We start from the raw sequence: 15802 nt of genomic DNA, 5'->3' as shown, positions 1-15802 counted from the left end.
TAAAATACAAAATGAATCTCATTAGTCATGCTCGGGCGAATGCGTTCGTCGGGGAGTTGGAGGGTGCGAGAGGGGCAAAGAGATAGGGACGTCACTTTGATGTCGAAGGACGTGCCCTCCAGCTACCTAGCCACGCGATACATTGTTGCTTATCATTATTACCGGTATTATCATTATAATCGCCATTGAATTTTCTCCAGAATCGGCGACAGCAGTTTTTTAATTATCAAGCAGAAAATGAAAGAGTTTGAGGCTCGTTTGAGCCATTTATACCTATGCGACTGAGGCTGGAGTGTGAAATTTTATCATACTTTTTAGTGAACAGTCCAAAGAAAAGGAACGCCGGAAAAGTGAAAGGTCAGAATCACCAAAAGCCTTTGCCACCTCCTCGAAAATAGATATACAAATAAAAAAGGAACATGCCACGTGGAAGCGAGAAAAATATACGGAGGGATGGGGAGAGCGAATATGTGACGATGAATGCATTACGAAGACAGAGCACCCCTATAACGCCACGTGACCGGTTCGCTCGAATAGCGCGGGCCTTGGGACAGCCATGCTGGATTTTTAAAACGCGCGGGAAAGAGAGAAACCGAGGAGGATATAATACAAGGGGGTTCCCATTGCAGTGCCTCGAAAATAATACATTTACAAATATATATCTATATGAATATACATTTGTGTGTACGTGCACTCGGTAAACTAGGACGATACGTTGTTGGATGACATGTTAGAGGGGAGATTCACCCCCCCCCCGCCCCCCTCCCCCCGCGTCCCGCTCCCCTCCCTCGACCTCACAAGCATTCAGAAAGACTCGAATTAACGATCACAAAAAAGCGTGCACGTCACGCCTGGTGGTAAAATGGTGTGTGACTAATGCACGATTCTCTGCTGCTGGCCTTAACACGTTACTCTTGTGCTTTATAATATCCACATACACATTTATGTACGAATGTGTATACTCTTTTATAGCAGGGAATGAAGTCTATTATGAGTACTAAACTTATAGACACTTTTGCCATTGATCAAGCGAGCATGGGGTCGTGGATGGGGACTAAAGGATCGTAGCGCTGGATCGTTATTTTTCTGTGCCCAGCGTTCACTTGGTGAAAAGACTGAGACTTGACTCGTTTTTGGGTGGTTCGTGTGGAGGAATTGAATATTTTTCGGTTTGATTGTTTAAACTATTATAATCGAAGTATGCTTGTTTTTTGAAATTTCCGAATAAATATTTTGGACTGTTTACGTTTGTATATTGAAGTATCAGAGACTGGGAGGAGTAAAATTAAAGAATGAATGCGCGGAAGAACTGAGTGTGTTTCGTAGTGAAAATTCACGATTCACCGATCCAATGAAAAATGAATTTCGCCATTCAAGTAAATCGGAATGAGATTCAAGTGAAAATAAAATCGCCAGATTGGCGAAGCAGGTCAGCAGGTCCACGGAATTCCAACGTATCAGCAATCCGTTCGTCGCGGTGCAAAAAAATGCACCCATGTGCGATTCACCGTGAGGGTAAAGAAACTTTTCGAAAGTATTGGGCCAGGTCAGTTTCGAGTTTCGTGCGTGTCGTTTGGACAGACCGCAGAGAAAGAGAGAGAGAGAGAGAGGAAGAGAGAAAGCAAACGAAACTTTTCGAACGAACCTAGATGGCATCTAAAAAGCTTGAGTGCATGTCACCTAATTAATAAATTATTCGAGAGCGCATCGGCGAATGTGACAGCGACCTAGAGAAAAAAAAACAATTCTCAGCGGTCGTTGATCACGCGATTTGCACACGTGTATTACAGTACACAAATGTGGAGCAACTGCTGGCATGAAACAAAACGAAAAAAATTCACCGGCCATCCGCATATGCGTCCACGTGCACCGACGAGCCTTTTAGTAACTTCAAAATTGTGTATTTCCCTCCGTCCGCGTGTGTGCGCCCCCTTAAGGCAGGGGGAGAGCGAGAGCTTTTCGATTTATCTCGAAAATCTGTAGATCGCAGCACGCGCAGCGTGACAGTCATCCTTTTACACCCATTTAAATATACACGCGTATAATGAATGCGTACTTAAACGTGTGTTTGTACAGTACAGAGCGGCCAGCGAAGGAGTTCGTTGACGCAACGCGAGAGCTCATAATCGGCGCCTTGACGCGCGCACAGATGACGCTATGCGGGCCCTATCTCGATCCTGTAATCTTCTCGCTCCGTTACACCTTTTAGATCTCCACTCCGACGTATCCCTACGAACGCGAGTTTTCACAGGGTGCATATTCGAACCTCACTCGTAAAAGCCACGGCACGAAAGTCGAGCCTTAAATAGTTACGCGTCTGCGGAGCGAGTCATGTGTGCCCAATATGCTTAATATAACACTGTACACGTACCAGTTATCACTCCAATTTTCAACCCTCTTCCATCCCCCCCCCCGAGCCGACAAAATCGAGGAAAAATGATGTCCCGCAAGGTTAACTACCCTTTGAACACCCCGACTCTTCGTCGCGAGCTCAAAGACTTCTGTTTCCAGCTGGAGTGACGAGCGTTTGAACAAAAAAATGGAGAACCATTAGCACCGAGCGGTCCGTTGATTCGACACGAATGATATCGCACGCTCCAGGACCTCGGTCGTAAGGATCTTTGATCCGCTCAACGATACGACTGAGCTTCGAATTTTTCATTCAATCAAAATGATCGTCTGATCGATCATTTCCTCAATTGCACGAGCCACGGAATTGGACGAATCTAGGAGCTGAATTTCTCACTCCAATGTTAGTTCGCTGGATTGGATGAGGACCCGCGGGCATGGACACGAAGCCTCCGATTTTGACGTTGATTTTCCAAAGTCTTTGACTTCCATCACTGTCATCCGAGTACTTTTCCAAAATGTTCTCTGCGCAATAGCACTGTAACATTAGCGCGTTTCGACCCCTCGGGAAGCCACTTAATTGAAGCCAAATGTTCATTACAAATGAAACGCAATAAATATCCTCCGAATATAGTTGACAGTATTGACACAATGACGAATGAGGAGAAAAGCATATCATATGAGTATAATCAATTTCTCTAATACATACACGGACACACATTTGCGGGCGTGATCGCGTACGTACATCCGGTTGATGCACGGATGGAATGGGCGGGAGTGTAATCCCCAAAGGGCAAAGCTATCGGCATCTACGTCCACGGATGCCCCGATGCTGCCTCTCCGTGTACGTGCATACGTATTAATAGCGAGGCAAAACGAGGAGGATAATTAATCACGATAAAGTCCTTGGCGTGACGGATCGTGTTCGTGAGTGCGAGCAGCGTTACCGGAAATTCTTTCGGCTCGTGTATCGCTACACCCGACCAGTTTATATATAGGCTGACGGAAAAGTAGTGCGCGAGTTTTTCAGGGTCCGTGGATCGCCAAATCCTGAAGAGAAAACGTCTTGAAGGGTTTTTCACTTGGATTTACGGTTTGAAGTGATTGACGAAGTAACGATGACTGATCCGGAGCAGCAATGAGGATGAAGGGCTGCGCTGACGTCCGACTCCATTACGCATCAGCGCTTTTTCCACGTTGCAATTCCGGTACTGCGCGCAAGATCGAAGGAAATATGAAAAAATGTGTTTGTCTTTAGACGCTCCTCCGACTCAGGAATCAACTGCGCTCGAGCCGATACTTTGGGGACCCCGTATATAGAATTCTCAGCGATGCGGCGATGGGGTTTCGTGGGCTTGTCTTCCGAAGAGTGGAGAGTTAACGCTCGAGCGAAACCCTTCTCAAGAGCGACCGAGTCCAGGATCCCCTCTCAACGCTGGACGCGCACTCCTCGCGTGGACTAACTTGTCCAGAAGGGTTAGATTAGATGTGTTGGACATCGCGAGAGTTTGCCCCGCGCGGAGTCTCTAATAGATACACTGCGCGGGTACAGCGTCCAGCCTTAATCACGTCAGCGCGTTCGGGGCTTCGAATGGTCTCGATAAACGAACCGATCCCTTTTCTTCCTGCCTCGACAAGCCTCAGAGGACATTTAACCTCGCCGAATATGCTTTTATACCCGAAGACCGCTTAAGGGTGTAAGAAAATGCGTAATAAACTTGCTATTTTGTCCGGTATCGCGATTAATCAGAGGACGATGAACCTTCGTGTCCGAAAATCTGAAAACATCGTTCAATCTTCGGACGAAAAAAAAGTGTTGGAAATTCGCATCGAAATAGTCTAGTATCTCGACTCGAGGTCGTACAGGATCGTATTTTATATGGGTGGCTAAATTGGGTCGATTTTTACTTCCTAATTAAAGATATTATCGCTCTAAATTAATGACAGAGTTATTAAGGATGTACGAGCACTAGACTCGAGTTCAGATGGCACTCTAATTTTTTTGTATGTTGTAGTCCAAGCTTAATACTTGATCTGTGTGAAATTTCAAGGTCCCTTATCGACTGTTTAATCGAAATATTATTAGTTAAAAAGAACACAATTTTACGTGTCGCCTATAGCCGCAATGGCTTCGAAGCTTGTATAACTCAAAATTCGATGTATTTCTATATCAGATGTCAACAATAAAAAAAAATCTATTATATGAATTGAACCCTCAGGATTCTAACGATTGGTTAAAAAATGGGGGGTCAACGGACATCTGAATTAGAAATATAAAGTTAAAGACGACGCAAATGCTCACGGAATCTGAGGATTTTATAACCCTGAGAAGTTGTGGCAACGTCGCAAAAACTATATAAGTATACATCTGTACATAACCTAACTTTACCGTCAGAGGCTCACTCCAAATAAAAAGAATTGACGATATTTTGATACTCAGCATTTCAAGGGATATAAAAACTATGAAGAAATAATTACATTCATAAAATAACTAAACGTTAGTGCAAAAAAAATGTATATAATTTGCGTTTAGAAAATATTTCAATTGGCTGAGAAAGGCGGTTTGCACATTGTGTATATAAACATTTTTTTGAGATGGGCTCTTTTTTTCATTAATAAACGGAAAATGAAAAAATGAACGGAAAAAAAATTTGGGATGGTATATTTTTGTAAAATAAATTTCATTTCATCATATGCTTGGTAATATGTGTAAGATTTTTTATTGAGAGGCCTCAAAAGGTATGGGATCGATCGTTTGGAAATAAATTTCCCTTTATCTCTACCGTGAGTGGCGCGTGAATGTTATGCCGGATCATTTTGTTGACATAATAACTTGAGGTTATGGGTACCTCAACGCCCGACGTTGTCAGACGTAAACTTTTCACAATGCACTACCGAGTCATATTAACAACTCTGCACAAAATCTTTTCCATGATAAAATGAACTTGAATATTATTTACTGTTCAAAAATCATTATAACATTTCTTAATAATATTATGCTACATATAATTGCCTATGGTAATTTCTTTCAAAAAATATGGACAAAGACTGTCGATTGACCAGTACGACCCGCCTTAACATCCTTAATTTAAAATTGTAAATACATTTTTTCAACTTATTTTTTGGCGAATGAAATTACGAGCTATTGAACGGGGATCCATCACTGATCGAACCCAAAATTTCATTCGTCCCTGATTAAAATACCATACTTTTTTATGTTTAAAAATCGCTTTAGAGAGCGCAAAGGTAGATGGATCAAGAAAAAAGTTTGAATAAAAAGACAGAAGGCTGTGACGGGAAACAAAATGCCGAAATAAGCAAATGTGAGCTTACGAGGGCTCGCTTTACCAATTTCGTTCAATCTTTAATCCAATATATCTTTGTTGCTAGTAAGACGATCGTCTCGAATTTTTTCCCAGACCTTCATTACGTGCTTCATCGTTGTTGTGTACTTTTTCATAAACTTGGTAAGAAACGTTCATTCGTTACATCGAAAGATAAACAATTTTTACGCATAGTCCTTAAAGCCCTGTGTATTTATCTTCATATTTAAGCACGTTTATCTAAATAACCAATGAGACGAACCCCTTAAAATTTGATATGTGTATTAGTCGACTACTCGTTTAAACTCTGTGTAAATTTAAATACTTTCTTAATAAAATCATTTATTCGTGCATAAACAACCTTAATTATCATACGCACTGTTTTTTTCAATTATTTTAATAGTGACCTTCCAACGCGTGTTGAACATACGCTCTCCATTCTCCAATGTCCATTCGGCTCTCTTGGATATGTTCGAATATGTGTCCACTCGGTGTGGTTCCACGTGTGTGGCCTCGCGTTTAACCGGACACGCGTGTACGGCTCGAGCAGAGCGATAGTTGCCTCGAATATACAAGCTTCGGGGAAGGTGGGTGAGAATTTGCGTGTGTGTCCGTGTGTGCGGTGAGTTACGGGACTGCGGACAGAGTGATGCATTGCCGGTGAAACCGAAGGACCGAGAGATATCCCATGGGAATCGAACGGGAAGGGACTTGCACACCTCGCACCATTAGAGGCACACCCGACCAACGTCGGGAAACCTCCAATGACAAGAATATACACACATCTATACGTATATATATATATTGTTAGAGTAGGTGAACGCGTGGCACGCCTCGACGTGCGACCCTTGAATTATTGGAATATCGACGACCCTACGCGTCGTCGCTACCTCCGATCCTCAACCCCGTCCTGCACCGCAATTGTCTCTCAATGCTTTTTCGATCATTCCCATGAGTAAGATTCATCGCAGATCTTTGGAAGTCGTCACGTCACAAAACTCTTAAGAATTATCATTTTTTTTAGTTCGTCCTGCCGGACCATTCTCGAAGGATTATTTTAATAAATGTTTATTTGTCAGCTTAGTTTTACAGGTCATAATTCCTCTTAATGCCTTTTTAATGATCCCCGTGAGCACGATTCCTCGCAGATTCTCGAAGAAGTAAAGAAAGAATGTTGGCAAGTTTTCTGTTTTTTTTATACGCAGACGAGGTTTCTAGATCGAATCGAGAGAAATTGACAGATCGGTTGAATCACCGTTGCGATTAACGGATTTTTTTTACCGTACACACGGAGAAAACGGATTCGTTTTGTATACTCAGTTTTGTATACGGTGGCTAAATACTTTAAAAGTATTTAGCCACCGATTACAAACAGCATAGTCATTTTTGAATTTTCCTATTTTTCCTCCCTTCAATTCTAAACACTTTTATGTCGATAGCAAAAAGTGATGCACTCGAGAACTATGTTTCCTTTTGTTTTCGAGTGTTATTCATCACGTCAGACTAGCACTTACCGATAAGTGAAAATGTATTGTGAATCACAAATTTTGACTGTCAGCATAATAAATTCTACGATAAATACACAAATATACACCAAATACGTGTGACGTTTTACCATAATTTTTATTCAGCGTTGCCCGAGCATGCTTCACAGTATAAACATTAGAAGAGACTGAAAACATTTTTTACTATGCTTATAGAGAAAAAGACTAGAGTCTTTTGAATAAAAGGTATGGGTCTTTTTACTATGGTGGATAGAACAATTCTTATTATACTATATTCCTAGTGCTTTCTTCTAGAATTTTCGGGCTCGTTATCTCCGTGCATTAATCGTAAAAATTGCAGGGTCCTGATGTCGTGAGCGAAATTATTGATATCGTCAGAAGGAGCTGCGACTCTGAACGGTAAGCATAACTGAAAATTGAAATTCTTTGGTAATTGCAGATCCGACACTTGTGGGTTTACGGTTGTAACAACTCCTAAATTCTCGTCTTCGATTTCCCGTTTTCATAATGATTTTTTTACGCTTTCGTAAAGTTCGAACGGTATTGGGAACCGTTACATTCATTGAAATAAAATTCAGTTGTGCAGAAATACTGATGGCTGATGGATCGAGTTTGCGATGCGGAGACGTAAAAGAATTTCGCGAAAGATAGATCGATGCGATTAAATCTTGTTATTCGTGACCCGAGTAGGAGGAAACGCGAGCGAAATAATATTTATGGAGCGAGAAACGTTGCGTTGATGAGTAAAAAAAAACTGAATATATTTTATTCGCCTCCTAAATACCATGGCTCACAACGAAAGTACGGCGAAAATATATCGGGCTCGGGTTATTTATGGCTCGGAAGCTGCACTCAAAAACGCTCGCTAAACTCGAACGAGAGTGGAAGGTGTAGAATGATTGATTAATTCGATGAAAAGATAACGGTTAAAGTGGGCATTACTTCGGCCCGAGTATGTGGTATTAATTGAAATAGAGAGGAGGAGAAAAGGGTTATAATGGACGGGAATTTGAAACGGTGTCGAAAATACGAGAGTTTCACCAACTCGTTAAAAGTAACTTGTCTCGTTTTCCTTCTTTCTCCGTCCCGCTCCCCGTTGCTGGCCTTCTCTCTCTCTCTCTCCCTTTCTCATCCTATTCGCTAATGCGTATCCGGCATATTCGAGGGAGGCAAATTTCCCGGGCACTTTATTTTTATTTAAAGTACAGGAGGTTCGTATATACGCGGAGCGAGAGACGACGAGGATGAGATTCGTGAAAAGGAAACGACACGAGAGGCACTGTCGCGATGCGGAGCTTTTCGAGCCACTCTGGTCTGCTCCTCGCTTTTAAAAAGCACCCCTCCAGCAGGAATGTACGCGTAGCGATAGCCTCGGATTCTTCACCGATGCTTTAATTCCATGGGGCGATTCGATCGATTACCGCGATTAAAATAAAATGTAAATGCTGCTGGCTCGTTGTGCACGAGCGTATATACAAAAATGCGTGTGTTATGCAAATCCCCTTTCGCGATCTAGCCAAACGGTATAATCGCTTATTCGAGGCTTCTGTTGGTCGGTGTGTCTTTTCACTCGTTCCTTTCTCGAGCTCCGCTCGGCTTTAATGCCGCTCGGCTAAATGTAACGAGCGACGACGCAGCGTCAGCCGCGGGAGTCTACCGGAAAAATAAAACACGCGCGCTCACAGACGCGTTCGGGAATAAGAGAACGAAGAAAAATACCGAATTAATCGACGACGAGGGTTGAAAATGGAGGAAGAGAGAGAAAGAGAGAGAGAGAGAAGAAAAAACGTAAATAAAACGAGGAATTAAGTGCCTCAGCCGATGGTAAACGTCTTTCGAGATGTACTTGAGATCGCTCCTTAAATATATATCCGTATATATATTTACGAGGTATTATAGACAGTAGATTATATATATGTATCGATGGGTCAAAGGTCCCCACACTACGTTATCACTCTTGGGTTTCGAACGGTACTTCCTTCGAAACTTACATCTCAGGGGAACCATAAACTTGGTACAATTCACGAAAATTAAAGTGGACAAGCCGAAATTAATGTTGAACGCACTGAATCAGATTCCACGAGAATCGAGCCTGTTCATTTATTCAGAGTCGGTCCCTCGGAATTCCTCTTTCGGAGGGAGCAGTCTACGAATTCCATGCGATTTTACATTTTTTATCAACCGGTCAAAGTCGAATTGATCAAACATATTGGTTATTAATTAATCGGCGAGTGTGTGCGCATCGGGAAATATCGATGATTGCTTTTATTCAGGCTTTGAAAAGCGAGTCGTATACGTACTTCGGATTCAATTATCGAATTGTAAATTCAATAATTCATCGAAATCTTCATTGGGACGCTCGTTCAACGCGCCGTTCGCTTGCTTTCCAATCACATATCACTCTGTCATTTCTATTCAAGCACGCGCTCTCTCGTTTCCAAATTTCAATAATGCCACCACCCGATTCCATAACGATTCCAATGAAATTAGCGAGCAGCTTCCGCGCAACTCGCGAAAATAACGATGCGCGTTCAACATCACAAAACGTTTTCATAGTGACAAAATCGAATCACAAGTTAATGCAGAACGTGGATATTTTCGTCGACTATTCCAAATTCTAGCTCCATCGCGACCTCAACGGTAGTTCAATCCCGTCAAAATGGATTTCATTTTAAGGTAGTTCATGCACGAAACGATTTTATTAAGAAAATCTTGATATTTACACAGAGTTTGAATGGGTAATCGACTGATACGCATATCAAAATTTGAAGAATTCGTCTTATTGGTTATTTAGATAAACGCGAACGTTGAACGTTTAAAATGAACGTTTCTTAAGAAGTTTATGAAAAAGTACACAACAACAATGGAGCACGTAATGAAGGTCTGGGAAAATATTCGAGACGATCGTCTTACTAGCAACAAAGATATATTACATTAAAGATTGAACGAAATTGGTAAAGCGAGCCCTCGTAAGCTCACATTTGCTTATTTCGGCATTTTGTTTCCAGTCATAGCCTTCTGTCTTTTTATTAAAACTTTATATTCTTGATCCATTTCCCTTTGCGCTCTCTAAAGTGATTTTTTAACATAAAAAAGTATGGTATTTTAGCCAGGGACGAATGAAATTTGGGGTTCAGTCAGTGATGGATCCTTGCTCAATTAATGGTTCGTAATTTCATCCGTCAAAAAATAAGTTGGAAAAATTTATTCACAATTTCGAATTAATAACCGTGACATCAATTTAGAGCGATAATATTTTTAATTAGGAAGTAAAAATCGATCCAATTTAGACACCCGTAAAATACGATCCTACGGGCATGATCTACCTTAAATTAATAAATACAAAGCTGATCCGATAGGCGAGCTGACTGTCGACGAATCGACAAAAGATTTTCTGCAACTCTGAAAACGCATGTAAATTCTCATAATTCTCATGACGAATTCTTGTAATTTCAAAAACAATACGCATTGTGCGAATGCATGATGTAAAGCAAACCACAATTGAGAATATCGTGAATTTCTATGCTCGCACATGTAAACGTGGTGGAGGGTGATTTTAGGGTGCTCTCTCGGTTGGATGCACCGGCATTAATATTCGGCACATAGAAACGCGGAATTCCCTCTTTGTCTCCGTCGATCTCTTTCTCCCTGAGCGAGAGCAGTCCCTTTCTTCCTAGCGGGCTTGCATCGTTTCCTGAATGATTAATTAGTTGTCGCGGGCTTTCGCGTCGGAGTGTCACTCTCTTGCGGGGGCTTTGTCACTTCCCGCGAGTGCGGGAGCGCCTATAACGTCCGTTCTTTCTCGTTCTCTCGTCCCTACTCCGTATGCCTCGATGTCGTGTCGCGATGTACAGGAAACATCAAAATGTGTGTCCGCGAGCCTCCCAGCCAGGAATAGCTGACGAATCTGCGAAGATGAAAGTGCTCGATTGCCTTTTCCGTGACGCAGCGTCATCGCGCGGTATCGATAAAACAAAACATCAGGCCCATTTTTTCACTTCGATTCTCCAGGAAGCACGCGGGATTGGTCGTCACTATAAAAAACCCCCCAGGAACGAGTGTCGAAGAACTTGCCTGAATTTCCGGATCCTCCGCGTGGAATTTACTCCGCCGCTCGGCGTGAGTGTAACGCAAATTGCATTGTAAGCAAACTGCAACAGGCGTGCCATTAATCAATGCCCGATGCATCTCTAACCCATATGCATACACGAAGGCACGCGTGTCCGATACATTCTGCCAATTTCCCTGCGTCGCGACTGCGGACTCGCTCTCTCGTCAAGCTGATCGCGCGCGGGTCGCTGGTCAAATAACGCAAGGGCACGAATCCATGAACAATCTCTTTCGATGTGTATACCCGCGTGTAGGATGAGACCGATGCCCTCTCTGGCATTGTAACATTCTCCATACACTCCCCAAATCCTTCCGGATGATGAAAGCGCCCCATGTGCTCGCTAGATATTGGCAGAACGAGAGACATTTGGGATCCCTTAACCCTACTCGCGTGTACGAGCTTCGATGGACAGAGGCGTACAGCAGACGGCTTTAAAAACGTAGTAGATCGATTGTTTTCGATCGCTACACCGAAATACCATCTCGCAATATGACGAACAATGAAGCATCGAATCATCCGCGTATATGTGTGTTTGTCCATGCAATGTATGCACTTCGTGCTTAGAGTCTATACGCCCGGACGTTTCCACATGACGGTAATTAGTTCTCGGTCTTGGATATTGCACAATCGATCATTTACGTCCTATGACACTTGGACAACAATATATGCATAGACGCGTTGGGTAGGTGGTCGGTATTGGACTCCATTGTTTACAGGTGCAAGGGCTTTGTTCCGTGGGAGGTATTATTCATCGATGAACCGCGGAGCATAAAGTATTTGGACGGTTGCGATGATCGAGTCGCTTCATTCGATAAGTTGCTTGGACACGTTGAGGGCTCGTAATCCCTTTTGTTATTCGCGTTTCGGAACGTTTCAGTCGCCATGGGAGGGAAGAAAAATTGGCGACGGTTTCGGGCACTCTGCGTGCTCGATTCGCGTATTCTTGTGAAGAATAATAATCCGGAGCGGCCATTAAATTGGGAGCTTATGTTGCTCGGAATAGTTGGTGCGCTGCTCCCTCCGGAGAAGCAGCAGCTTCTAAATAATTCCGAGCAATTAGAGTTCGCGTTTCGTTGGATAAGCTCTCCTCCATTCTCTCGACGTCGAGTTAAATTTCCTGGAGGTTTTTCAGCGTCCTTGAGACGAGAGAGAGAGGAGGTCTGCGTCAGCGTCCATAATCTGATGAAAAAGGTGTATCAGACCAAACGGTCTGAAGCTCGTCGAAAGTTCCTCCTAATATGTCTGTCTCCGAACATACCTATGTCGAGGTAATACATAAATAATGATAACGACTGAGTGAATCACTCAGCGCGAGGAAGTGGCCGGGAGTGAGAAATTTTTCGCCATAAACGAGAGCGAAGGATTTATAAGGAAGGAAGGAAAGGCGGAAGAAAAAAAAGGGGAATGGCGCAAATAAACGGCTTCCGGGAAAGGTGTGTTGATGAGAAAATTATTTCCTTTCTTTCGCCAAGTGCTTCTCTATTTTATTTCTGTTTTTCTTTTACTCTCTCTCTCTCTCTCTCTCTCTCTCTCTCTCTCTCTCTCTCTCTCTCTCTCTCTCCCAACTTAACCACGTGTCAAACTCGCCCATTTTCTTTCGTTGCCGCACGACAGGCTTAATACGCGATAAATGCGAATAATTAATGGTTAACGAGTTAATTAGAGAAAGGACAGCCCTTTTCCTTTCTCCGCGTAAGTTTAATAACAGAGGTAACGGCAGTGTTTTAATAACATTTTACCTCAGCGTGCATGAAAATAAGTCTGTCGACTACAGCGCGCCTTTTCCTTAAGCCTGACTTCAATATCAGTATTTATAATAATAACGAGAGAGAGAGAGAGAGAGAGAGAGAGAGAGAGAGAGAGAGAGAGAGAGAGAGAGAGAGAGAGAGAGAGAGAGAGAGAGAGAGAGAGAGAGAGAGAGAGAGAGAGAGAGAGAGAGAGAGAGAGAGAGAGAGAGAGAGGGAAAAAGTGAAAAAGTATTCGCTTGATGGCTGTGACGCTTCTATAATCTCTTTGTCACCTGTGAACCCCGATATCCTTAATTACAATTTCAACCTCGATTTCAACCCTTCAGCCTCGAGAATAGGGTAGAATTCGCACTTCCTTTCCCCTGCTTATACACTCCCTGGAAATACTGGAAAAAAAATCAACATTAAAAAAAAATATATATATATATAAAAAATATTGCTGCGGATGATAATCTCAAAATTTCCGGATATTCCATGCTTTCTGCGATCTCCACGATTATTTTTCAACTAAAATTCTTTCGTGCCGTGCGTCTCTTTATTAAGGAGGATCATCCACGTTCACCTACATTTTCAATGATACACTAACGAAGAAATCCTCTCGAGCACTCGAGTGCTAAGAGAGCGAGACGCGGAGCAGAAGAGCCTCCCCCTTGTGCGCCAGGCTCGGATATGCACCCCCGCAAATGTATGTGCACACCCGTGCAATGCTGCTACCGATGACTACACCATATTGCGCGATCTTATGCATACATACGTGCATGTATTTAGTTGCGAGTCCTCTCTCTCTCTCCTTTAAGATCTCAAGCTGTTGCCAAGCTGGATTGATGGGGTTGCCATGGGAACCTGCACGAGGGCCTATTGTTGCACCCCGCGAAGCACTCCTCCTCTTCTCTCTCTCTCTCTCAAACTCTCTCCGTACATAGCCACTCGCGAAGGCCTCTCATCCCTTCATGGCATATTTATTTGCGTGTTATAAACCCGGCTGTTTCTCCTCGCTTTTGCAACTGTGGTCTCTGCGTACGCGTATATTTTTCACTCGCGCACTCACACGCATCAAACGTAAATACAGATATTGCGAGAGTCTTGAGGCTCGCGCGCGCCGCGTTTTCCGGATGCAAAACGAGGAGGAGAAGGCTGCTGCGGTATATCCCTTGGAATTCTCTCAGCAGTAATGGCTACAGGCACGTGAATCACCGAGCGCCAATGCAAACTTTATACATGTATATATGCGCGGCCATGTGCATTTATGTGCATCTGTGCCAGTGGTACAAAACCCCTTTTGCTTCAGCGATGCATCGGGGCCAACGTCCTCCACCCTTAAAGACGAACGATCCTGACCGGCGCGCGACCAAATTATTCATGCTCGTATCATTGAGTTAGTAAATAAACTGAATATTGACAAGAAGTTTTAAAGCGTGGAAAATTATTCAAAGGCGAGGGCGAAGGAAGAATGGGAACTTTGGAAATCCATGAGCGCCGTTGCTGGGTGAATATTTATGAGGATTCTTCGGTTGCCGAAGGAGAATCATAGGAAAAGGTCGTTGCACCCTGGCGTTCGCACCCAGCACGAATTCAGAGAGTGCGTTCGTCTACACACGGCGCATAAGTTGGGCACACAAATGATTTTGCGCTGTCGAAGAATTGCGTTTTACTGCAGCATTTTACCAAGTGCTTCTCCATTTTTTATCGGCTCAATTTTCCCGCAGTTTCCGTTAGCTCATATACTTTTGCGAATTTCTTAGGATACTTGAGTGCGGTGGGCGATTTTCGAATTTATCAACTCCCGCGCAAGCACTCGATGCACTTGCATCTCTCGTAATTAAAACCGCGCGCGGCGTCATCGCGAGGGCAAAAAAGGAAAAGTCGAGCATCGAGGGAGGCCGAAGGAGAGTGAGAAAACACACGGAAGGAAGAAAAATCCGAGGGGATGGATACGTTTCGAGGTTCCGTTGCAACAGTTCCACATGGCCGTGGCCGTCGTATATTCGCAGTAGAAAAAAAGGAGGGAGCATGCCAGTGAAAGAGTGTGCGAGGAATAAGTGAGGATTCGCCTCGACGGTTACGCCTATGAGGGAGGTAAAAAAAGTGTGAAATATACAACGTTGCAAGTAAGTTGAGAAACGAATAATTTTTCCATTGAATTTTATAATCCATTATAAAAAAAAAATATGGATATAAAAAAATGAAAATCTGAAAAACAAAATAAGAAGAAAAATATTTTCCAACCCAAATGGACGCTGCTAATGACGTTCTGCCATACCCACCTTAGATTCATGTCGTTTTGGTCCAGCTTAAATCCCTCACATCCATTCATTCTGCCTCCAAGAAGAGAGGAGTCTTCTGCATTAAACAGGGTTTGCCATTACCCCCCTTTTTCCTTACTCCTCTCAGCAGCGTTTTGCCATCGATATATCTATACGATACACAACTTGAATGGTTATATATACGTGCATAAAGATGCATACGATGATTACTCCAACGAGTTATTACGTAGCTCGAAGGATAGATGTGCTTTTGTCAAAGACTATATCACCCCTTTATTCGCTGCATTGCCGGAGCTCAGTCTCTCTTATTCTTCTCTCTTTCTCACTCTTTCTCTCAACAGTGTCGTAATATCGACGAGAGAAATCTCTTGCACGTCGTACAGGAGTTTCTCATTGTCTCTCCTGATGCTCAGAGATATGCAACTTTTTCTATTAGGCCCCATATCTCGTTCTACTTCTTTTTATATTCCACAATATCGCTCCTTCTTGTCCCCTTCATTCG

The sequence above is a fragment of the Venturia canescens genome, chromosome 8 (genome assembly GCF_019457755.1).
Source record: "Venturia canescens isolate UGA chromosome 8, ASM1945775v1, whole genome shotgun sequence".
Lineage (NCBI taxonomy): Eukaryota > Metazoa > Arthropoda > Insecta > Hymenoptera > Ichneumonidae > Venturia > Venturia canescens.
Note: the sequence above shows the minus strand (reverse complement) of the source record.